Genomic DNA, 25,277 nt, shown 5'->3' with positions numbered 1-25,277 from the left:
GTTGCTCAGGCTGGAGTGCAGTGGTGTGATCTCAGCTCACTGCGATCTCAGCTCACTCCAATCTCTGCCTCCTGGGTTCAAGTGATTCTCTTGCCTCAGCCTTCCAAGTAGCTGGGATTACAGGCGTGTACCACCACACTCAGCTAATTTTTATTTTTAGTAGAGATGGGGTTTCGCTATGTTGGCCAGTCTGGTCTTGAACTCCTGACCTCAAGTGATCTGCCCGCCTGGGCCTCCCAAAGTGCTGGGATTACCGGTGTGAGCCACAGCATCATATAATTTTTGTTTAAATTTTAGGTGGATTAAAATTAAAAAGATCTTGACAACAAACTAGATTTGGACTTATTTTATTGATTTTTCTGTTTTAATTTATTGGTATCTGATTTATTTAATATACTAGGTATTTGCTCTGATTTCCTCTTGTTTCTAAGTGAAAGGATTAGTTCATCAGTTTCTGTGTTTTGTTAATAAATAAGTTGATAGAATAATGAATGGCCCTCAGAATTGCTTCACCAACAACAAAAAAAAGCAGCATAAGGCATAGCACTGTTTAGATTTGTTGCTTTAGAAAAGGCTGAAGAAGAGTGATCTGTAAATGTTTTTGCTTGTTGTGCTTTTAGTCAACTCTACTATATTTTGTCATTGTATGTCTGTTACTCTCTTTTCTTCTTAATATGAGTTCTTTTTATCCTTATGGTCACATTGTGACTTTCAATGGAAAAAATATTAATTAAATTCAATCCAGCTGAAAAAAATATAATTGCTTCACCAACAACATATAACTTGGCTGGTCCTATTTGTAAGACATGACTTTTTTTCCCTCTGACATGTTAAGATTCTGCTCCCAGTCTGGCACTGCATGTTCTAAAGGATGACTTGGAGGCCATCTGTCATTGCTCTCTTATGTAGATAAACTCTGTTTTATCCAGAGAAAGGCAGGATGTGCTTTCTTCCTCCTCCTTGCAATTTTTCATCACTTGCTGGAGGATATATAAATATGCCTCTCACCGATAGCTTTTACATGAAACACTGTGAACTTTCTCAATCAGCAAGCCCACATCATTGCTGCTCTTTTAGTTAGAGAGGGTAACGTTTGATAACTTCTGTTCTTTGGAGGGACAAGAGATCCCTTCTAGACCACCAGTTAATTTTTGTATGTTTAGACTGTTATCTGTGCTCATTGATCATGCTCTTTTCTTTCAACATTTTCATTTCTTTGTCCTTTTCCTCTCTGTTCAAAAGAGAATCCCAAATACGTATGCCATAGTCATGGTCAGGTGTTCTGTGGTTCACTGTCTACAACATGGCTTTAAATCCTGTTGCACTTTTAATCCTTTTGCACTTTTAATCCTTCGTATCCCTTTCTTTACTCATTTCTCTCTCTTTGTTCATTCTCTCCTTTCATATTATTATTTTTTATTACTATTTTTTTGACACCAAGTCTCACTCTGTTGCCCAGGCTGGAGTGCAATGGCATGGTCTCAGCTCACTGCAACCTCCACCTCCCGGGTTCAAGCAATTCTCCTGCCTCAGCTTCCTGAGTAGCTATAGTAGGACTATAGGTGTGCACCACCACACCCGGCCAAATTTTGTATTTTCAGTGGAGATGGGGTTTCACTATGTTGGCCAGGCTGGTTTTGAACTCCTGACCTCAGGTGATCCACCTGCCTCGGCCTCTCAAAGTACTAGGATTACAGGCGTGAGCCACATGTCCAGCCATATTCTTATTTTTTTAATCTTGTTGGCTTTAATTTCCTGTCCTTTTTCACTGGAGTTGAGTTTTGAGCTCTTGAGTATGCTGAATGAATTCCAGGGGCTCACTTCTAATTTATGTTGTGGTTACCAGCCAGAAGGATGCTTTTTCTCTAAGTTGAGAACAAGATTCATGATGTCTTACTGTGTTGTGCTTTTAGAGTTGCCTCGTGTTGTATTTTTTATTTATATTTCTGATTGAAACAAAAAGATGAAATAAAAGAAGAAAGAGCTCCCCAGTCTCAATGCTTCAGCTGCTCAGAAAAGTGGGTGGAGACAGGGACCTTTCTCCACTGGTGGAGGGAAGGTGGCTGGACTCAGGGTCCCACTGAGTCCTTAGATACTAGGGGGCATCATTGAGCATGCGTCTGTCTATGTTCACATATACCCTCTTCTCACCTAGTGTGGTAAGTGAGCAAGGTGCGCAGAAACACTTCATCCCAGCTGGCATTGCACTAAGCATTTTTCCTGCATCTGCTCCTGAGTTTGTAAACCAGGATACCATGTGTACCATACATCCCACACCTTGTTCTGTTATTTTCTGGGGATTTCGGACTTTTAGCTCATGTGAAAGAGCACCAGGCCTTCTCTTCAAGTGCTCTGGTTGGAGTGATGATGGGTTCTTCCAATGTGCTCCCGGCTTTCTGCAGCCGGAATCTTTCTTGTGAACCACAGCCTGAGTTTTTCATGAGGCAAAACCTGTATAAGGGGGTGTTGATTGATTGTTGATTTTAGAAGTAGAGTTCCATTTGCCTCATTTTTTGAGATTTACCCAGAGTCTGCCATTAAGCTCTTAATTCATCTTAGTTTTCAGAAGTACTGTGGTGCTTTCAATATTTTTAAAGTTGCTTTGTAAGTGTCTTCACAGATATACATCATTTATTTAACAAATAGTTTTGAAAACTCCTCATGTGCTAGTTTATGGGAAAATAATCTTCTGAAAACAGGGTCAAAGATAGGTAAAGGCTGTATCAGGTCTGCTAGCCAGGTGCCATTTCAAACCAGAAGAAAAAAACAGGCGTGTATTTAAAATACCTAGAACACTACCCAATAAACAGCAGATGCAAAATAGATTGTTCTTCTCTTCTACCCCACTCCTTTTGTCTTCATGTGAGGAAGGCAGGCTTGGTGTTTTTTTTCTTTGGATGCTCAAACCAGAGAGGCAGAAGGAAATGCAGTATCTGTGTTGGCACTGGTGATGTGTGGGTGTCCAGGGCACACATTCGAATTCCAATAACTGGTTATTCCACTGACTGTAGAAAATACCTACGTACCCATGCTAGATCAATCAATACATCTGAAATATTCATGAAAAACAGCAATAATCTTATGAATTTTTTTAGGAGGTAGAAGGGAGAATAAACCAAACAATTCTGAATTTTAACATTAAAAAGTTTCAAGACAACAAAATCCCGAGTTAGATTTGTATAAATAACAGATGAGTGTACCAGTCCAGTGTGTAAGTGCTGGGAACAGGAAAACACGCGGGCCCATTGTCAGCTGAAACACGATAAGAGCATCTGTGTTTTTAAAGATATGGTGTTGTAGTTCTTAAAGGCTGCAGTTACATAAAGAAAAGGATGGTAGCAAGACCCACTTCCCTTTGGGATTCCCGATGACAATGTAACAGATGACTCCAGATGACAATGTAAGAGAGGGAATGGAAAGAAATTATATTAACAAACTGTTGTTGATGGTTATAATAAGATTTAAGCAACCAAATAACCGAACCTGAAAGACCAACATATTTTTCAAGATGATTTAGAAGGATCCTAACATTGAGGATGTCAAAGGCTGCAATTATGTCTGAACTCATTTTGGGAATGGCTTCCTGGCATCAGCTGCACTGAGAGTGTTATCGCATGTCTTGATGAGGGCATTTTAGCACGCCACCGAAATTGGACTAAACTCCTCAAAATGCATTATTGTTATTTAGATGCATTTTCTCCATAGTGTGATCACCAATTTGAATTAGATTTGCAGTTTAAAAAAATAATGGAGACTGCCAGTTGTAAAAAATTCAGTGTGCTTAAAAGGAACCACATTTAGACAGCTTGCGATTGTCCATAGGACAGAAGCATCTACGCCATTTCAAATAACAACACAAAGTAGACTATTTAGAAAGCTTAAAAATATATTCATCTTAGATTTTAAGATTCAAAGACATTAGAAAACAAGAATGTCCAATCACATTACTTTCCGGCTATTATTTTTCCTTCACAAAATGGCTATATCTATATATCTATATTAATATATAGATCTATATTAAATTTCTAAATTTAGGAAAAGCATATATCTCTTATTCCCTTCAATGATAGCTTGAAAAATTCTTTCACTCTTAAGTTAGAAACATTGCCTTGCCTTTTGATTAATATTTATTCTCATCAGCCTTAAAAATGGCAGGAATTATAAATTCCAAATATAGCAGGCTGCGGTGGCTCAGGCCTGTTGTCCCAGCACATAAGGAGGCGAGGCTAGGTGTTTGAGGCCAGCCTGGGCAACACAGAAACCTCTCATTTATATAACTGAAAAATTCTGAATATATTTCTAGGGTTTATTAAACTGTTCTAATTTATGAAATTAAATTTCTTTGAAATTCAGTCTCTAACCATGTAGTTGTTGAAAATCAATTGTTTAGCTCAGGGTTTCGCATCTTTGGCACAATTGGCATTTTGGATTAGATATTCTTTGTTGCAGGGGCTGTCCTGTGCATTGTAGAATATTGCGCAGCTTCTCCGGCCCCTACCTACTAGATGCAAGTAGCATCACTCCCATCCCCAAGTGTATCAAAAGTGTAACAAAAATGTCACCAGGCATTGACAAATGCACCCAGGAAGGATGAAACCACCCTGATTGAGAACCACTGGGTTGACTCACTAATGCTTTCCATGGATTTCACTCCTCATGGAGTCAGTCTCCAGGACTTTCTTTTCCCCGCTGCCTGAGTGTAAATAGTGTCTGAGGTTTGTGTCCTACTGTGTGGGGAGCCTTTTTGGACACTCTTCGCTGGGCAAAATATTTAACGATGCTGCTAATTTGATCTATAAGTCTGTACTGATATAGATGAATTAATAAATAAATGAGGGGAAGAAGCACAGCTCTTCTTCACAGTTGATTGACAAGTAGAAGAAATGCTGGTGATTTTGCAATCATCATAGTAATGACTGGATTAGTCATGAATCCTCAAATGGATGCTAAATTTAAGTGCAACTTTTGAGACTTTTACTTGATATAATTTCCAACCTATACAGAAGTTGCAAAGAACTGCCGAATTTACCCAGGATTGTTGATTGCTAACATTTTGCCCTATTCAACTGTCTTTCTGTCATACATATCTATAGACATACATACACGCAAACACACATGTGCATATATATATATACTAATACACATGCACCTTATTCATACCCATGCATATATACAAGCATACATGAATACACACACACATATTTTTTCTGAATGCATTGCGAATAAGTGATAGATATCATGTTGCATTTATTCCAAAAACCACTTTAAAAGGAATTTCTAAAAACAAGAAAATTCTGTTACATACAGTATAATTATGAGAAAGAATAACTTTAACATTGATGCATAGTCCATTTTTAAATTTCATCAAATGCACTAATAATGTTCTTTAGAACCATACATATTTTCCCATAAGTGGGTTCTAGTATCTCAATACTAGCCTGGATAGTTCCTGAATTGTTTCATAGTCTTTTTAAAAATCTTCTTGACCTTGATATTTTTGAAAAGTATAGACTAGTTATTTTGTAGAATGTTCTTCGATCTGCGTTTGTGTGATATTTTCTGAATGCTTGGGTTCAGATTTTGCATTTTCGGCAGGAATATCACAGAAGTGACATGGTGCCCTTCCCAGTGTTTCGTATCAGGAGAAACCATGAGGTCACTTTGTTCCAATATAGATGATAGTAACTTTGGCTACTTGGCTAGGGTGGGGTCTGCCAGATTTCTCCATTGTAAATTTACTCTTTCTCTGATAGTAATAAGTAATTTGTGGGAACATACTTTAAGAAGGTGTCAATATCCTATTTCTCATCCAAGTTTCATCCATTAGTTTTGGCATCCATTTGAGGATTCATGCCCAATTCAATCATTACTATGATGATTGCAAAATCACCAGCATTTCTTCTACTTGTCAATCAACTGTGAAGAGGAGCTGTCTTTCTTCCCCTCATTTATTTACTAATTCATCTATATCAGTACAGTCTTATAGATCAATGAGTTTTAGTCTATTGCTATCAATGTAATTCTGTGGTTCAAATTGCCTGGGTTTGGCCAACAAGAGCCCCTCCAAACTGGCTCTGTGTTGTATTGACATGTCTCCATCATTTTCTAAACACTTTCTGACTTTCTAGCACAAAAGCTCTTCCAGGATCATCTTTTCTGGCTTGAGGCTTGGAATCACCATGTGTCCAAAGACCCCTAGCTCTTTTTAGTAAGGATGGGTATTTGAAAACCCCAGTCTGGGTGCTCAGTGCTGTAAGTGATCAATAAAATATATTCAAGCACAAGGTTGGGTATGCACCAGATACAAATCATCAGAAAGAAAATACAGGATTCAATGGACCAGGGAGGGAGGTAATTTGGAAATTGATTGTCCCTTGAATTTGCCGGATGAATTGCCCGATGCAAATTCATTCACCTTCAGAGCTTCATTTGCAAGTGTACACAGTCTGGAGAAACTGGTTGTGCTCTGTTTCTCACAAGAGTTGACTTGGAAATAGTTTGACCAGGGAGCTGTAGCCTCTCCAGTGGTGTTTGGAAAGCCATCACACCGGAGCCACCTTCTGTGCTGCTGAAAGGAGGAGTCGGTGGAGGCAGCAGAAATGACAAAGTGCAGGGCAGCCTGAGCCTCCCTTGCCCAGCTCGGAGCCCCTTGAAATTGGCACGGTGATTGACTTCTTTGGGGGCTCAGAGCGTGGAGGGGAGAGGCCCAGCAGGAGCGCGCGCCTCACTAATTGCATTACGATTGCATGAGATATTGCAAGGTTTACTATGAACTGTTGGCTTCAGAACACAGGCTGGTGAGCTCCGGGAGCAGTTGGCAGCAGGAGAGGAAAAAACGACAATCATTTGAAGAGTCAGCGCGGAGCTGCCGCCAGAGCGTGCGCTCTTGGCCTGGCACTCCAACTTCTGGCTGAGGTGCGCGCTCAGCGGAAGAATCGCGCCGGTTAAAATGTTGGCAGGTTGCAGAAGGTATCTTCTCCTTCTTTTGTCTGGTTTTGATTGCAATAGTTTGGGAAGCTGGCAAACAGTTTGGTTTTGTTCTGAATATATTGGCTAGGAGCCTAAGCCATTTCTTTCTTTTTAAGCTATTTGAACTTGGACCAATCAGCTAGTTCATCAAGATAATTTATCAAGCCAGAACCACAATTAAAAATATTAAGCTTACAAAGCTGGCTTTTGATCTGATGATTAAACCACCTATTACAAATAGCCAAACTAGCACATAGATGTCTCTTTTGAATGCTCTAGTTACAACACCTTCTTAGTTATTTCAGACTACACGGGTGCTGACCCTTTTAGACTGCAGCCCTAGAGTTTCTAAATAAGAATTTAATTCAAGTTGACTAGGGAGTTTCCTAATGATCCCAAAACTTTTCTTAAGCTGGAGAACTATTTTGTATTACGCCTCTAATAAATATACAGACAAACCCTCGTGCGCACCACTGGGAGAAAGGTTCTCTCCTAGAAGGCACACAGCATAGTGCTGGCTGTTCCTATACCCAGTTGAACACCTGCATGATCCTTGGCCACACGCCACCGAAAAACTCAGAATAGCTGACTTTTCAGACCCAAATGAACATCTCATCTCATTTGAACATTCACCTCAGACCTTTAGAAATTATTGGAAAGCTAACCAATGTTCATAGTGACTATAAATTAAATATTGAATCTAAGTTAGACTAGTATTTTAAACGGTTATTATAAGATGCAAAGCCAAGATTGACTCCATTCCATCTATGCAAAAATGTGAAGAAACTTGTGTGGGTCCATGATGACATTCTCTGATGACTTTGTGGATGGAAAAATATCTTAAGGTCTTGCCAATGAGCCAGATGCACTCTTGTTGGGCTTATGTACATTTTGGGAAAGAAAATAAAAATTCTGATTATTGCAAAAATGAGAAATAACAATTAAGTTGCTAAAACCTCAGATAAACATCATTTTGTTGTAATTTATTCATTTATTTAAAATATCTAATCAGAAAAAAAATAATTAACATCCCACATCTCTACAGCAATGGCCCAGGGATAAAGAAGTATAAAAATAGCACTGTGCTGGGATCTAAAATGTGTGCTGTTAATACAAATGCGATATTCACATAAGAGTTCTTGATTACCTTAAGTTGATATTACCTCTTTAGCTATGTTACAACTGGCTCCAACTGAATTAAAGAATTTTCTAGATGATCAATGCAGTAAACAGTTTGCCTCCAAAGAGACAAAATGCCAACAAAATAATTGCCTCATGGCACTTTATGTCAATTATTTCATTTGTATTTAATTAAAAGCAGTCAAAACAGTTGGCTGAGGCATAAAAATTCCCTTAGCTCTATAGTTTTTAAATTGCCATAAGAGTGTTTTGTTGCCAGGTGTATAGTTGGCCTTTTGAAATAATCTGGAATCTGTTTTACAAGCAAACCGTTGGCTCTAATATTTCTGTTGTTATTTCTTTGGGGAGACAACTTCCTACGGTTATTCACTATGATCCATTAACATGGTGATATGGCCAGCATTGGAGGCAAGTTCTCACGTAGCCAGTGGCCACAGGTGGCCTCTGCAGAGGAGCAGTTTCAGGTGGATGGCCAATGGCAGACCCAGGTGAGCGTGTTGGCAATGCTAAGAAGATAATATGGCAAACTGAGGCAATTGAAAATTGGAGAAGGGTTAGATGAGAACTGAAGAGTTTCCTGTACTGACCACAGGAAAGGCGGCCACAGGCAAGGTGTGCTAGCTGCTTGAATAATTTTCACCAGTGTGAAAAACTGAATGTTTTCCTTGTTTATTAAAACTAATCTACTATTACAGTACTGAAAAGCTGAGGTCATTTCCAACATGCTCTTTTCCTTTCCTTCATGTATTCCTCTTATATGAGATCACATTTTGTGTCAGCATAAGTAATGCTATCTGCTGTGATGAACATCACCAAACTGTCAGTGCCTTCATATAATGTAAGTTTCCTTGAAAGAGTTCTAGCATTTTAGTCCTGGTAGTCTGTTAAACGGACATTTGAAATTAACCCCACCCCTCAACTGCAGAAGAATCCCCAAAACAATAGGGGGAAGGGAAGGCACTCAGAGGAACTCACCCTGAAGGGGTTGGAATGATAAACCCAGCCGTGTTTAGGTGTCCACCAGGGGCTGGGTGGACAATTCTTGCTGTCTTGTAAGTTTTGTGATCCTTTGCCATTTAAAAAAAGTCCATACTAGAAGAGGAAACAATTTTAGAGCCTACAAATATTGCACCTATTTTTCAGGTGCAATATTAAGCAATCTGAAGTCATTTCAGGACATGTCTCTCTTTTTTTCCCTCTTTACTTTGCCTTATAAGAGTAGCTGCTTGAAATAGGCAAAGCATGTGTATCACACACATGCTGCCCATAGAGCTTGACCCTATAAGAGACCCTGCTCCAAACCTGTCCCTTCCTATATGCCCCTGTCTAGCCTCTGCCCCACTCCTCACTCCGGAAGGTCCACTCTCCCTGAGGAAAAGGAGCTGGAATTAAAATTTTGGTTTTATTAGACATGTTTGCATGTTTGACAGTACATTATGTAGTTTCGTTTAATCTTGGGCTTATAAAAATGGTATCATTCCACATGCAGCCTTCTAGGGCCAACTTTTTTTCACTCACAATTGTATTTCAAGATTTGTCCATGTTGTAAGCAGTTGTGGTCCAGTCACGTAATTTTTGTGCACGTTGCATTCTGTGAATATGTATCTGTTTATAGGCCCCGTTTTCCCAGCCATGGAGCGGAAGGCAGTCTGAGAGATAATTTCCAGTTTGTCCAGCATGAGAAGTTCTGCTGTGGACATCCCTTCACGAGTCTCCTGTGTAGTGTGGGAGAGTTTCCCTTGGCCCACATGTAGGCATGTGATGACTGGGTCGTGAGGTCTTTTATCCATCATCCCCTCACGCCTCCTCTGATTTTCCTTTGCACCCAGTTTCTTCTCTTTTCTCCTGCCTCTGGTCTTCTGCTCCCCAGAGGCACTCATAGGGAGGGCTCAGGTCCTCCTTGGGGTCCTCCCTGGGGCATGGCTTCTTCCCTGTCTCAGGCTAGGAAGACAGTGCTGACACTGGTCAGGTCATGGGCACTTTGTTCACAAGTAGATGTACTTGGGTCTGTTTTGTCTTCCAGGCTTACTCCAGACCCCCGTGGGCTCCAGAGGCAGGGTGGAAAGGAGGGCTCTGTGCCTTCTGCCTCATGTTTGTGAGCAAGACTTTCAAGGCAGGAAATTAGCTGGAAATGAGAGTAGCAGACAGAAAGCACAGAATGTGTCACATTGGATACTCAGTGGAGCAGCCTGGGGAGAGAGGAGAGTTCTGATGGTAACAGGCTTCATGTGTCATCATTGCAGAACTGATGGCTTTCACAACTTTTCTTGTACAATTGAGAGAACTCTCAGTTCCACCAGTGATGTGGGCATGCTCGTAGTAGTAATAATAGTAGTAGCAGTGGTAGCAAGAGCAAACTCCGATGGAGCCCTTACTAAAGGCCATTACTGTGCTGCTTGCACTTATACAGGTATGCCTTGTCATTTGCACATCACTTTATTGAACTTCACAACTTCACAGACACTTTTATTTTTAACAAATTGAAACTTGGTGGCAACCCTGAGTTCATCAAGTCTGTCGGTGCCATTTTTCTAACATGTACTCACTTCATGTCTCTGTGTTATATTTTGGTAATTCTTACAGTATTTCAAACTTGTTATTATTATGATGTCTGTTATGGTGATCTGTGATCAGTGACCTTTGATGTTACTATTGCAAATCTTTGGGGACATTGTGAACCATGCCTAAATAAGATTGCAAACTGTATTTGTCTGTTCTCACACTGCTAATAAAGACATACCCGAGACTGGGTAACTTATAAAGAAAGAGAGGTTTAATGGACTCACAGTTGCACACGGCTGGCGAGGCCTCACAATCATGGCAGGAGGTGGAAGGCACATCTTACATGGCAGCAGCAGCAGGCAGGAGAAGTGCCAGCAGGGGAAATGCCAGACACTTATAAAACCATCAGATCTCAAGAGAACTCACTCACTATCATGAGAACAGTATGAGGGAAACCACCCCTATGATTCAATCATCTCCACCTGGCCCCGCCCTTGACACGTGGGGATTATTACAAGTCAAGGTGAGATTTGGGTGGGGACACAGAGCCAAACCAAACAATATCATAAACATACTCAATAACTGTGTTGTGTTCAGACTGCTCCACCAATCAGCCACTCCCCATCCTTCTTCCTCTCCTTGTGCCTCCCTTTTTCCTGAGACAAAACAATATTGAAATTAGGCCAATTAATACCTGCAATGGTCTCTAAGTGTTCAAATGAAAGGAAGAGTCACATATCTCTCACTTTAAATCAAAAGCTAGAAATGATCAAGCTGAGTAAGGAAGGGAAGGCATGTCCACTGCCAAGATAGGCTGAAAACTGGGCCTCTTGTACCAAACAGCCAAGTTGTAAACACAAAGGAAAGGTTCTTGAAGGAAATTAAAAATGATACTCTAGTGAACAAAAAAAATGTAATAAGAAAGCAAAAAGAAACTTATTGTTAACATGGAAAATGTTTTAGTGGTCTGGATGGAAGATCAAACCAGCCACAACATTCCCATAGCCAAAGCTGAATCCAGAGGAAGGCCCTAACTCTCTTTAATTGTATACTGGCTGAGAGAGGTGAGGAAGCTTCAGAAAAAAATCATGAAGCTAGCAGAGGCTGGTTCATGAGATTTAAGGAAAGAAGTCACCTCCATAGCATAAAAGAGCAAGGTGAAACAGCAAGTGCTGATGGAGAAGCTGCAGCAAGTTATCCAGAAGATCCAGCTAAAAGCACTGATAAAGGTGGCTATACTGAACGAGAGATTTTCAAGGTAGATGAAACAGCTTATACTGGAAGAAGATGCCATGTAGGTCTTGTATAGCTAGAGAGGAAACCTCAGAGCCCAGCTTCAAAGTTTCAAAGTACATACTGATTCTCTTGTTACAGGCTAAGGTAGCTGGTGACTTGAAATTGAAGCCAAATCTCATTTATCACTCTAAAAATCCTAGGGCCCTTAAGAACTATGCTACTTCTACTCTGCCTGTGCTCTATAATGGGAAGAGCAATGCCTGGATGGCAGAACATCTCTTTGTAGCATGGTTTACTGAATATTTTAAGCCCACTATTGAGACCTACCACTCAGAGAAAGATTCTTTTCAAAATATTACTGCTCATTGACAATGCACCTGATCACCCAAGAGCTCTGATGGAGATGTACAAGGAGATGAATGTTGTTTTCATGACTGCTAACCCAACATCCATTCCACAGTTCATAAATCAAGGAGTAATTTTAACTTTCAAATCTTATTAGGTCAGAAATACATTTCATAAAGCTATAGCTTCCATAGCCTGGACATCATGATTGTCCTGATGCAGCCGGGCAAAGAAAATTGAAAACCTTCTGGAAAGGATTCACTATTCTAGATGCCATTAAGGACATTCACGATTCATGGGAGGAGGTCAAAATATCAACATTAACTGGAGTTTGGAAGAAGTTGATTCCAACCCCCATGGATCCCTATGAGGGGTTCAAGAATTCAGTGGAGGAACTAGCTGCAGATGTTTTGGAAACAGCAAGGGAAGTAGAATTAGAAATTAAATCCTGCAGATGTGGCTGAATTGCTGCAATCTCATGATAAAACTGGAAGGGATGAGGAGTTGCTTCTTATGGATAGATGAGCAAAGAAAGTGGTTTCTTAAGATAGAATATATTTTTGGTGAAAATGCTGTGGACATTGCTGAAATTGACAACAGAGGATTTACAGTATTACATAAACCTAGTTGATAAAGCAGTGGTAAGGTTTGAGAGGCTTGGCTCCAGTTTTGAAAGAAGTTATACTGCGGGTAAAACGCTATCAAGCAGCATTGCATGCTTCAGAAAAATCTTTCATGAAGGGAAGAGTCAACCAATGTGGCAAATTTCATTGTTGTCTATTTTAAGAAATTGCCAGTCACCCCACTTTCAACAACCACCATCCTAATTAGTCAGCCGACATCAACATCAAGGCAAGACTCTCAACTAGCAAAAAGATTATGACTTGCTGACAGCTCATGATCTTTAACATTTTTTAGCATAAGTAGCAATAAGGTATTAACTTTTTATTTTTTAGAGACAGGATCTTCCTTAGTCACCCAGACTGGAGTGTAACAGCATAATCATAGTTCACTATAGCCTAGAACTTCTGGGTTCAAGTGCTCCTCCTGCCTTAGCCTCCTGAGTAGCTGGGACTACAGGCATGAACCACTACTCCTGGCTAATTTTTTACTTTTAATTCTTTGGGTAGAGATAGGTCCTTACTATGTTTCCCAGGCTGATCTTGAACTCCTGGCCTCAAGTGATCCTCTTGCCTGGGCCTCCCAAAGTGCTGGGATTTCAGGCATGAACCACCATGCCCAACCTTAAAATATTTTTTAAATTCAGACATGTACATTTTTTTAGACATCATGCTATTACACACTTAATAGACCACAGTGTAGTGTAAACACAGCTTTATATGCACTGGGAACCCAAAAAATCCACGTGACCCGTCTTACTGTGGTATCCACTTTATGGCAGTGGTCTGGAACCAAACCCACAGCATCTCCTTGGTACTCTTGTTGTGATGGTTAATACTAAGTGTCAACTTGATTGGATTGAAGGATGCAAAGTATTGTTCCTGGGTGTGTCTGTGAGGGTATTGCCAAAGGAGATTAAGATTTGAGTCAGTGGGGTGGGAGACGCAGACCCATCTTCAATCTGGGTGGGCACCATCCAATTAGCTGTCGGTGCGGCCAGAATAAAGCAGGCAGAAGAATGTGGAAGAACTTGACTGGCTGAGTCTTCCAGCCTTCAACTTTCTCCCTGCTGGATGCTTCCTACCCTCGAACATGGGACTCCAAGTTCTTCAGCTTTTAGAATCTTGAACTTACACCAGTGGTTTGCCACGGCCTTTGGCCACAGACTGAAGGCTGCACTGTTGGCTTCCCTTCTGTTGAGGTTTTGGGGCTCAGACTGGCTTCCTTGCTCCTTAGCCTGCAGACAGCCTATTGTGGGACTTGTGATCGTGTGAATCAATTCTCCTGATAAACTCCCCTTCATATATACATCTATCCTATTAGTCCTTTCCCTTTAGAGGACCCCGACTAATACACCTGTGTATGAATTCTTTAACCTTGCAGCAGTCCTCTGAGGCAAGTACTACCAGTGTTCTCCCAGGGAAGTGGGCTGCTGAGAGTGAGTAAGCTGCCCACCCTCACACAGCCTGTAAAGAGAAGGACCAGGATTCAGCCTCAGCTCCCTCCTTCATGGTCTATACCCCCTGTCATGACCCCAATTGCCCCTCCTGCGTATGAATACAGGTGTATTCATATTCACAGAGCCCAAAGGAATGCAAAGAACATGAGACACTGTCTGTGTCTTCAAGGGACTTAGAGCTAACAACCTAAAGCCCTACCTTCTGGTGGTAAATGAGACCTGCAGAAAACAGGATTCATTCCTACAAAGGAAGAGGTGATGTTGCCCTCCTCGGCTGGCTGCTCAGTGTCAGGGAGGTGGTGGTGCTCCCTTCTCTGAAGGAGGGAGTGGGGTTTGAGTGAGAGAGTCCTGGACACTTTCTGCTGTAGCTGCTCTCGCCCAGAGCCGCAGTGTGTCTCACGAAGGGGCACCCCTCTTCCCCAGCACCCCCGTTCTGGGCAGAGTGCCTCAGACGACTTGAGCTATGTTTTCTTTGACCCCGCCAGCTTAGCTTACAGGTCCCAAGTGTGTTTTAGGATCAAAGCAATTGCATGGGTTTGAAGCCATTTGAAAGTTTTCTGAATGATGTAAATTGTTGTTCTATCCACTATAGGAAGGACATAGGTGTTTCCCTCTGCCTGAGAAATGTTTCTGAGACATTTTTCCTCCAAGGGAACGAACTAAAACCCCAGGAATGCATGGAAACAAAGGAAAAAAAAGACTCAGAAAACAAGATGGTGTATGAAAATTTTTTAGAACTACTCAAAGTCAGTAATAAAACTTTAGAGTGCTGTAGACTTGGCTGCATCATGAGGGCACCATTAATGGCGAACCTGGCACTTGACATAGAGGACATTTCAAGCAACTTAGCTGAAGTCACCTGCATTTTCTACCTCATATCCATCCCATATTTATTTGGAGTGCTTTTTGCTTTTTGCTACCCTTTCTGCAATGCTTCTTTCATAGAGGTTTCAACACAATTTTCCAAAAAAAATTCATTAAGTAAACGAATAAAATTAAAATTAAAAAGAAGCTAACATTTCCAGTTCCTGAATGCACACAGTGGTGAACAATGGTTTATTCACAAGATGTCCCTGATTACAACTTTGAAAGTGGTCCTAGGAAGACCCTGTTTCTTCTGTTCCCTCCAAACTAGGCTCCGTGGCACAGGCAGAAACAAACTGTCTTTCCCTTTCAGTTTCTTATAAAGGTATCGTGTGCAAGTTTTTCTTGTTACACGTCAACTTAAGTAGGCATCTGTATTTTTAGATATTTATGTAAGAGCGATCATAATTTTTACCCTACTCCAAACACCACTAATAACTCCTGATTGTAGAAATATTAAGTTCTGCTATCATTTCCAGTTTGTTCAGCTGGAGCCATTTAATTTTAATTTTTTTTCCAATGTCTTGAACTTCCAACAGTTTGGCTATCCATTTAAAAGTATCCATTAGCACAGCAGAGAGGATGCTGTTTTATTAACAGCAGGCCACAGCTGAGACTGTGCCCGGGCTGCCTGTCCAGGCCATGCCTAAATGATGATTCCGTGCCATCTTCCTGTGAGTTCACACCGAATTGTGTATCTCTGCTCATGAAGCTTTTAGCAACTGAATGTCTATGGCCTCCTGATTTTTAATGCAGCTAGTTCAAACTATCACAATCTTTGCAAAGTCATTTGTAATATATTTATAGGAAACTATCATTCCATAGTGTTCTGAATTTCCTGCTTAGGATGCAATGGCAAAAGTCATTAAACATTAGCAGTAATAGTATTTTCACTGTAATACAGTGTTAATTACTTCCACATGTTAATAGAGTTGGGGGAGGGAGTTTTTGCTATTGTTACTCTGCCTAAAATAATTTCCATGTGATAATTTTCCAGGATATCAAAAACTGAATAATTATGCACTAATTAAGAAAGTAGGGCCTGCTCTAGGAGTTAAGACTGCATTAATTTTAATGTTTTTACAGTCCTTTAATTGGAGAAAGGGCTGTAAATTGGGAGCTGAAGCACTGTTCCTCCTTAAGTAGGCCTGCCTTTGCAATCTGCCTCCTATATACGGCAACCCAAGGTCAACACAAGTTTGCAAAATCCCTCTGCTCTTCATACGAAACGTATTGGTGGTGAAGCGTGCATCGATCACTCTGACAAGCATTTAACTCTCCAAGAGCACATGCTCTCACTTCTTAAATTATTAATTGCATTAAATACATTTTCATATTGTGGACGGTTTGCTACAAACTGTTTCCTGGTAGGGAGGTGCTGTCCCACCACAGTGGGGATGACTCACCTTCTGTTGCTACAAAGGACTCAGTGGTAGGTTGGCGGGGCTTGCAGAGGAGCATGTCTGTCAACCCAGGGTTGGCCAAAGGAAGCAACCTTGGTGGTAGTGGTGATGTTTTCTTTACGGCTTGTGAAGTTTTTTTGTTATCATGTCTGTGTCCTCTTCCTTGGTTGGCCCTGCTACCTTGAGGCCAGTGCTCAGATTAGGTAGAGTGTGTCTTTCCTTATGGACCCTCTATGGGGATCTTCACTCAATGTCCCATCAGTAGCAGCTCCTGCCTTGTTAATATTGGGTCAGGAAAATGGCAAAGAGAGCTGGGCATTCATAGGGGACCCGGTTTGTGAATAAAACTCAGATTCAGGGCATCATAATGATCTTTTAGGAGTCCTAACGTGATGTCTCATACAGGCATTTATTTTTTGAGTAGCTACATTGTGCTAGACACTGCAGCAGGGAAAAATCCACATCACACGTTGGGCAGATTAAGTACTGGTGTCAGCCTGCCATTGCAGAAATAAGCTGTGGGAGTCTGCCTGCCCAGGGCACCTGCGACCTTGACTGTGAAACCAGCCTTACCCGCCGAGTTAGAGGCAGAGTTGGGCTGGTGCAGGACATGCTGACAGAATCAACAGCAAGGTAGCTCGGGTTCCTGAGGGTGAATGGGGATCAGGACCTGGGCTAGGAGGAGCAGGTTGGAGGGAGGGTTCTGGATTCACTGACTGTGATCCTCAGACAAGTCACAGGGCACTGCAGGCACGGCCTGCCTGTTCCAAGTCCTGTTGTCTGCCTTCTTAAGGGGCTACTCTTTGCCTGTCTGAAAGCATCTTTGTTTTCAGGCTGTCATTTGGCTGATGAAGTCCAAGAAGGTGATAATGACAGATCCAGGTTTACGCTTCTCTCTTATCACTAACTTGGAAAATTAGCACATTGGAGTGCACTCCCTCAGTTTGTCCACTATGGATTTGTGTTTGGGACATCATTGAAATCCTGGAATGCAGAGTCTCCACAAAGACCTGGATGATTTCGGGGTGAAGGGAGTGCTGAGCAGAAGCATTTGATCTGGAAGTTTGTTGGGTTTAGGGTGGATGAGAATTTGCAATGGTGTCAGGGATGCCATTGTCCAGCTTGGAGCCAGGGGGTCTTTCTCTTGGGAAAGGATGAAGCGGGTCCCCTGGGGAAGAGGGAAACAGCATATCGGAGTGGCCGTAATCTGGTGGGGCTGAGCCCAGGTATTGTGTGGGGGCCCAAGTCACTGACATTATTCCTGAATATTCTTCTTAATGTGGAATTTTGATTTTGGCCATGGGGTCATCTAATTGACTCAAGGAAAGTTTCTTTCTTTTTTTTCCCCCTGAAAGTAGAATGTACATTTCTCACTTAGAGTGGCTTTTAAGGGATGCAGTACAACTGCCAAATGTGGACAAGATGACATTGTCTCTCTGAAAGTCTGGGTCCCACAGTAGAAGCCTAGTTGGTCTGTGGGTACTGGGAAGGCTGCTTAGGGCCCTCATTCACAGGGGTGGGAACGGTTCCTCTGAGTGTGATGACAAATGGAATCTTTTGCTCCAAGGAGCCACATCCCAAATTTACATCAAAACTTCCAGCAATGTCAGTTTGGTCCTCCCATGGGGTGTCTTCACCAACTTTGACACAGGGCTTTGGGATCAAACATTCCAGATGGCATTCATTCATTCATTCATTCATTCACCACATTCAACAAATAGGTACGGAGTGCTTGCTGTGCACCAGGGACTGGTGTAGGTGCTGGGAGTACCAAAGTGAACAAAGTAAAGGAGTATGAGGTCACAGGAGGGAAGCAAGACAGATGTCCAGTACAAAGCAGCAAGACCGGAAGTCTCCAGGAGGGACACACAGTATGGGCAATGGGGAGAAAGGAGGAAATGAAGTCAGGAGTTAATGGAAGGGCCTGATTGTCCAGGGCCAGTGGGCGTCGGTCAGAAAATTGATCATAAGGTGTGTTGAGATGAGATGGTAGAGGGCGGGGGGTAACAGCTCCAGGAGACCCCTTCACTAGTCCAGATGAGAGGATGGCGGCTTGAATGGGGTGGGTGGGTAGAGGCATAAGAAGGGGTCAGATTCTGGGTCTGTTGTGGGAATCAGGCCAACTGAGTGTTTTGGTGGATCAGACATCAAGTGTGAGAGTCAAGAGGAGAAAGAGGCCACCCATGGTTGGCAGCTGGAAGGGTATATTGGCCACTTGCTGAGATGAAGAAAGTGCTGCAGGGTCTAGCTGGGGAAGGGGAATGGGCAGCTGTGTTTTAGACGTGTTAGGTTTTAATTCTCATCGGATAATGAGTGGAGATGTCCGCCAAGCTGCTGGCTATTGAGCCTGAAGCTTGAACTCTCGGGGGTCAAGTGTCTCTTAATGTTCTCCACAAAAATATTTGCTTCTGTCTTACACTTACTGCCTTTTTTGAGGACTCTTACCCTTCTGTGGTCAGCTGAGCATCTTGTCTTGGAATGCTTGAAGATAAGTATCTGAGTGGAAAATAAACACTCCCTTTATAATTGGCAATTTAGGTTCAGACTAAGGAAACTTTCCCCAAAATAGGGAAATTGGTTAACACAGACAACCATACTTATCTTCCAGATGGGCTGGATGACACAAGTCTTCCTTACACACACAGTTAATATTGCACTGCGAACACCTGGTTAATGATCCTGTCCAGCTCCTGAGCGCTCACCTCACCAGTTGTCTACAATGGTTCTTACCTGCCATGCTCATTTGGGTGCTTATAAACTGCCTTTTGACAGTACATTCCTAGAAGGCAGGGATCAGGTGACATGAACTACTATTGTCTCCTTTCCAGTGTCTGTCACAGTGCCCTATGAACAGTGTGTAATAAATGGTTGGTTGGTTGGGTAGATGAATGAATAAATGACTGTAGTGACTAAAATATAGAGTGATACGGTTTGGCTCTGCGTCCCCACCCAAATCTCATCTCGAGTTGTAATCCCCATGTATCAAGGGAGGGACCTGGTGGGAGGTGATTGGATCTTGGGGGTGGTTTCCCCCATGCTGTTCTCAAGATAGTTAGTTCTCAAGAGATCTGATGATTTGTAAGTGTTTGGCAGCTTCTCCTTCACTCACTCTCTTTCCTGCCGCCTTGTGAATAAGGTACTTGCTTTCCCTTCACCATCTGCCATGATTGTAAGTTTCCTGATTTTCCCCAGCAGAACTGTGAGTCAAACTTCTTTCTTTATAAATTACCCAGTCTCAGGCAGTTCTTCACAGCAGTGTGAAAACGGACTAATACATAGAGGAAGAGTCTGTCCTCATGGAAGAAGAAGAAAAATAGGTGTGTGCTTTTAATTTTGCTTAGCAAAAACTCCATTCATAATTCAGGGCTTTTTTGGTTTTAGAGTAATGGAAAGAAAATAGGAAGTAAATGTATTAAAGAGAAGATGTGGTTTGGGGTTTGGCAGTCTGGGTTCTAATGTGACAGTCGACCTGAAAGATCTATTAATGGTTTAAATGCCTGTATTTAGAGTATGAAGAGAAAGAGAGACAGAAAATGAGAGAGAGAGAGAGAGAGGTGAACATTACAAAATTATATAATAAAGAGCAGAAGGATGATGATAAAGAAGTACAAGGTGACATAACCCCATCTTTAGCTGGATTCACCAATGAGAGTGTTAATTTTTTAAAATGCACTTCTGGTGCACAGAATTGTTTTAGTACTGGTCCTTGGTTTATTAATCTCTGTCATCATTCGACCATGCATAGCCCTATTTTACATATGCATGTATTAATAATGTAATGAACACCCATAAACCCACAACTGACTGGAGACCTAGACTCTAGATGAATGACAATGACAGTCTCTGTGTGTGTCTACGGTCCTGAGTGTGGCCACTCTGGTTTACCATGTTGTTGGGGTGCATTTACTGACAGTGCCCCTTGGACTCCCCAGAGGGTCCCATTTTGGACGATGCACTTTACAGTCATGCATTCATCCTCACCCTTGCTTTCTCTCCCCTGATGCACCTCTACTTTGAATTACATGTTTATCCTTTCCTTGCTTTTCTACAATTTTTTTCAAAAACAAGTTTTCTACTGCATCCTGGTTTGTTAAATTTTTCCAAGGCAGTAGAGAAAGGGAATTCGAAGAATAAAAAGCATTAGAAAATGTTTCTGTGCTCCCGTAACAAGTGGAAGTGTTGCTGGAAGTGAAAAATGTACAGGTCATGGTCCCCCTGATGTGCCATTTAGTGGAGTGCCTTTTTATATTACGTACTGACGTGATAACTGATCATAGCTCCAAAAGAAGAGCTATCAAAACCATCCCAAGATGGTGATGTGTTGGAGCTCACTGCACGAGCTGTGCCGGCTCCCTTTTCCCGTCACCCCCCAGTGGCTCGAATTGCTCAGCACTGAGAGTCAGCGCTACCTCCAGGAAAAATGAGTCAGGCTTCGGGTGGTGGTGGCATACGTGGTAAGGCAGCTGGAGGCTCAGAAATGAAAATTAAATAACAATCAAGGAGAAAGCAACTAGAAATAGGAGTTGTGCGGGTCACTGGCAAGTCTTCCTCAAATCTGGAGTCAGGAGGTGTTAACCAAGAGTTCCACGTGCCCTGTTTAAATACATGTTAGTTTCTGTTGCTGCGTATCAGGGATTCTCATTTTGGAGAATGGTAACCTAACACGTATTTGATTTTGGTTTTCACAGGAATCCAGAAAGGGAGAGAGTAGAGCTAGAGTGGCTTCTGAGTGGATAGGAATACTCATGACCTTGGCAGAACAGAGAGAGTCCCATCCACATTGGGGCTGCCCTGTGCCTCCCCTGTTGGGGAGAGAGGGAGTGGCTGCTGGCAGGAACTCTCTGTCTCTCTTGCTAGACCCTGGCTCAGCCTCAGGGCTTCTGCATTTTGTCTGTGTGGAGTCATCCACATCGGAGCCAACTGAGTGTCTGATTTAGCCAGGGGGGGGATTCTTTCTGAAATTTGAAAGGTTCAGCATAAGTTTCTGAGAGCTGCATTTTCTGGGATTCTTGGATCATCCTTGGGAAGCGTCTTTTGTTGCATAACATGCCAGGATGGAGAGAAATATCAATGCCAACGCACTGTTGCAATGTCCTAGCGAATCTTTACTGAGTGCTACTAAATGCCGGGCTTGAGATCTAAAACCTGGCAAGATCCAATCTGCCCCCCAGATGGAGGTGGAGACGGCCTGCTGGACAAAAAGGAAATGGCCAGCCGTGCTACTGCTATGCTGTCACCAGGATGCAACTGGCACATTGTTTTTCTGGGGAGAGAAAAAGGAAGTCCCAGGAGGAACTCGTTTGGTAGACTGGGGATGCCTGGGTGTTACTTGAGTGGGAGGGTGTGCTTCATGGACCCAGGGACTGAACACTGCTCCACACTGGGTATGACTTTAGAGTCTCACTTTCCTTACCCTTTAAATTAAACACAGGTGTGGTACATGAGGTCAAGGATGTTTTTAGGTCTAGCATTCTGTGTTTTTAAAGTCACTGGCTTGTAGTCTCCCAAGCTCATGACCTCCAAATTTCCCAAACAATTAAAGAAGTACATGTGTGCGTAGAAGACACCTTGGTGGAGGGTTGCCACTTGCATTTGCCTGGAAAACAGATGGGATAATGGGATTTCTGGAAAGTAAGGGCTGCCCCTTCTTTGAGAGAAAGCAGTAGCCTGCTGTGGATTTGAGGATGTCTTCAGACATCATCTCTGGTTCCAGAAATGGTCAGTGACTTTGATTCACTGCACAAAGTAGTCACCCTGGCTGGGAGCCAGTCAGGGTCCTGAGGCTGCAGTGCACTTGAAGATGTCAGCGGGGCCCGGCATGAAGACGCCTTGGACCCATGCCCACCCTGGTTAGTGGGAACCAGCTGGGAGCACCTGAGGCCCCCGTTGGCAGGGCTCGTGAATGCCTCTTTAAGAAAAGGCAAGCTGCCAACCACAATGAAATATGCAATTGTCCATCTGTTGCTCAAATTAAAATTTTTTTCCTTTATAGTGCCAAAAATTTCTCTAACTACTGTCCGGTGCTCTAACCTCAAGTTTGAGTGGGTCAGGAGAGTAGGGGATTGAAGAGGTTATTATTTGGGGGGAGCAGCTGAATTTAGGGGCAAGGACTCTCACTGGTATGAAGGAGACAAAGGTAGAGGGTTCTAGATAATTTCAAGAAAAATACCATCATCTTTTAAAAACAATTTGGGAACTTTATAAATCACCAACTGTTTCTCGTCAAAAATCAACCAGATTCCTAAGAGGTCATTTTCCTCCTTTATTCCAGATAAGTTCTTGTTTCTAGGCCCCTAGAGGGGCTGGGGCTGGGGCTGGGGTCTGCTTCAGTGATTCAGTTTTATTAATAGGATAATATGTGTGTATATGAAATATAATTATATTTATGTATAAGAACTTTCTTTTATATACAAAAATTTACTCTTTCTCACACCTAAAACTCCGAGACTCAAATCGTATTTTGTCTCATGTTTCTACCCACTTCCCTCCTTTTTTTAATAGTAGATCTTACCCTTTGAATCAATTATTTTCTTCTTTCTTTTCTTTGGATGAATATTCATGAGTATGGAATAATCTTGAACACTGCAGAAGGAAGTCAGACATGTCAGGCAGAGATGCGCATCTCTGGTAACTGAAGATAACCAGAAAAACTAGGTGGTTAAGAACCAAGCAGGAGGAGCCTGAAGGCAACCCTCCTGGCCTTCTTGCTCCATGCTGCTAGGCACGGCACCCAAGGAGTTTGCCACAGTCGTTTGCAGGGAGAGTTTCCAAGAAGTCTCCAAGGATGGGATGAAGTGGAGACCCAGAAGTAGGGGCTGGGAGAAATAATTTTTTTCCCTCCCACCTTGCTTCCCCATTGTGTTAATGGCAGGTGCAAGCTAGAGGGTGATGCCACAGGCTCCTGGCAAGCACCTGGAATGACTGCAGGACAGGGTGAAGTAGGTCCCTAAGGAAACCAGGACAACAAGGACTCTGAGAACAGAGAGAACAAAGTCCAATAAAGACTGGCAATGGTGTGTCTCACTGTGTTTCCCCCATCTGTTCCAGAAAGTCTTAATCCATAAAACCATTCTTCTTTGTTGTTGCTTTTATTGCCTCTCTTTGCTTTGAGAGGATATCTATGTTCAAATACCTCCTATGAAAATACCCTCCCTCAATGGTGGGGCTTCCCATTGGATAGTATCTTTCTTCCCCTCCTTCACAATCAAGCTTTTTGAAAATGCATGTTTTTATTCAGTCTTTACTTCTTCACTTGGCTTTTTATCCCACAACCCACTATAATTTATTGGATTTAACTTATACTTTAAAGTTTACTTATATCTAACTAAAACTAACATTCTAAGGGACATTTTTGAAGTATTTTCTCTGATCTCTGTTATGTGAATACACTAAAAGGCATTGAATTGTAAACTTTAAGTGGTAAGGAAATTAAAAGGGGTGTGAATTATATTGAATAACACCATTAAAAAATATAACATGCCTTAACATTCACTTTATTTTTTCAAAATAAAAGAGCTATAACATTTTCAACATAAATGTTGCACATACTTACTTAAAAAAATGAAAATTCTGAAACAATAAAAAAAGAACAAGATAATTCCAACTACATAAAATAATGGTAGTTATCTTTATTATATATTCCTTTCTTTCAGAACTCTCTGCATGTGGACACACACAAGTTATAAGAAGACACATTATATATAATACATGAACATATACGTATGTACATACATTTACTTTGCATTTTCTGTATAGTATGTTGTAATATACATTATATTTTATGTGCACATATATATATGTATGTGTATATACATACATATGTAGAGAGAGGGAGAGAGAGAATATGTATATTTTTTCTTATAAGCTGGAGTTGGCATTTGCTAGTCTCACAAACAAATTGGGAAGTATTTGCTCTTTTTCTACTCTTTGAGGGAGCTTGTATAAAATTGACATTATTTTCTTCCTAAATGTTTGAAAGAATTCAACAGTAAAGTCATCTGGGTCTTGTATTTTTTTGTGTGGGAAGTTTTTAATGGAGAATTCAGTTTTGATTGTTGACACAGGACTATTCCGATTTTATGTTTCTTCTGGTGTCAGTTTGGTAGGTTATATTTTGAAAGTAATTTGTCCAGTCTGTATTTTCAAATTCACTGGCAGAAAGGTATTCATAGTACCATCTTATTACCTTTTAATGTCTGTAGAACTTGTGGTGATGACCCCTTCTGTATTCCTGATACTGCATAATTTTAATTTTTAAAATTTGTTGATCTTCTAAGGTCTTAGAGATATTGTACGTTTTTTTCCTCAAAGATGCCAAATAATTTTTACTTATTTACTATATGTTTCCTTTACATTGCATTGATTACTGCTCTCATCTTTATTATTTCCTTTCTTCTGCTTTCCTTGGACTTAATTAGCTGTGGGTTTTTTTTTGTTTGTTTTGTTTTTGTTTTTAGAAAACGTCTTTCTTTGATGCCCAGGTTGGAGTGCAGTGGTGTGATCATAGCTCACTGAAGCCTCAACCTCCTGGGCTTGAGCGATCCATCCACCTCAGCCTCCCAAATGCTTGGACCACAGGTGTGTGTCACAAGGACCAGCTAATATTTTTTAAAAATTTTATGTGGAGACAGGGTCTCCCTATGTTGCCTAGGCTGGTCTTGGATGCCTGGGCTTAAGCAATCCTCCCACCTTGGCCTCCCAAAGTGCTGGGATCACAGGTATAAGCCACAGTGCTTGGC

This window comes from Gorilla gorilla, chromosome 8, assembly GCF_029281585.2.
Source record: "Gorilla gorilla gorilla isolate KB3781 chromosome 8, NHGRI_mGorGor1-v2.1_pri, whole genome shotgun sequence".
NCBI classification, from domain to species: domain Eukaryota; kingdom Metazoa; phylum Chordata; class Mammalia; order Primates; family Hominidae; genus Gorilla; species Gorilla gorilla.
Note: the sequence above shows the minus strand (reverse complement) of the source record.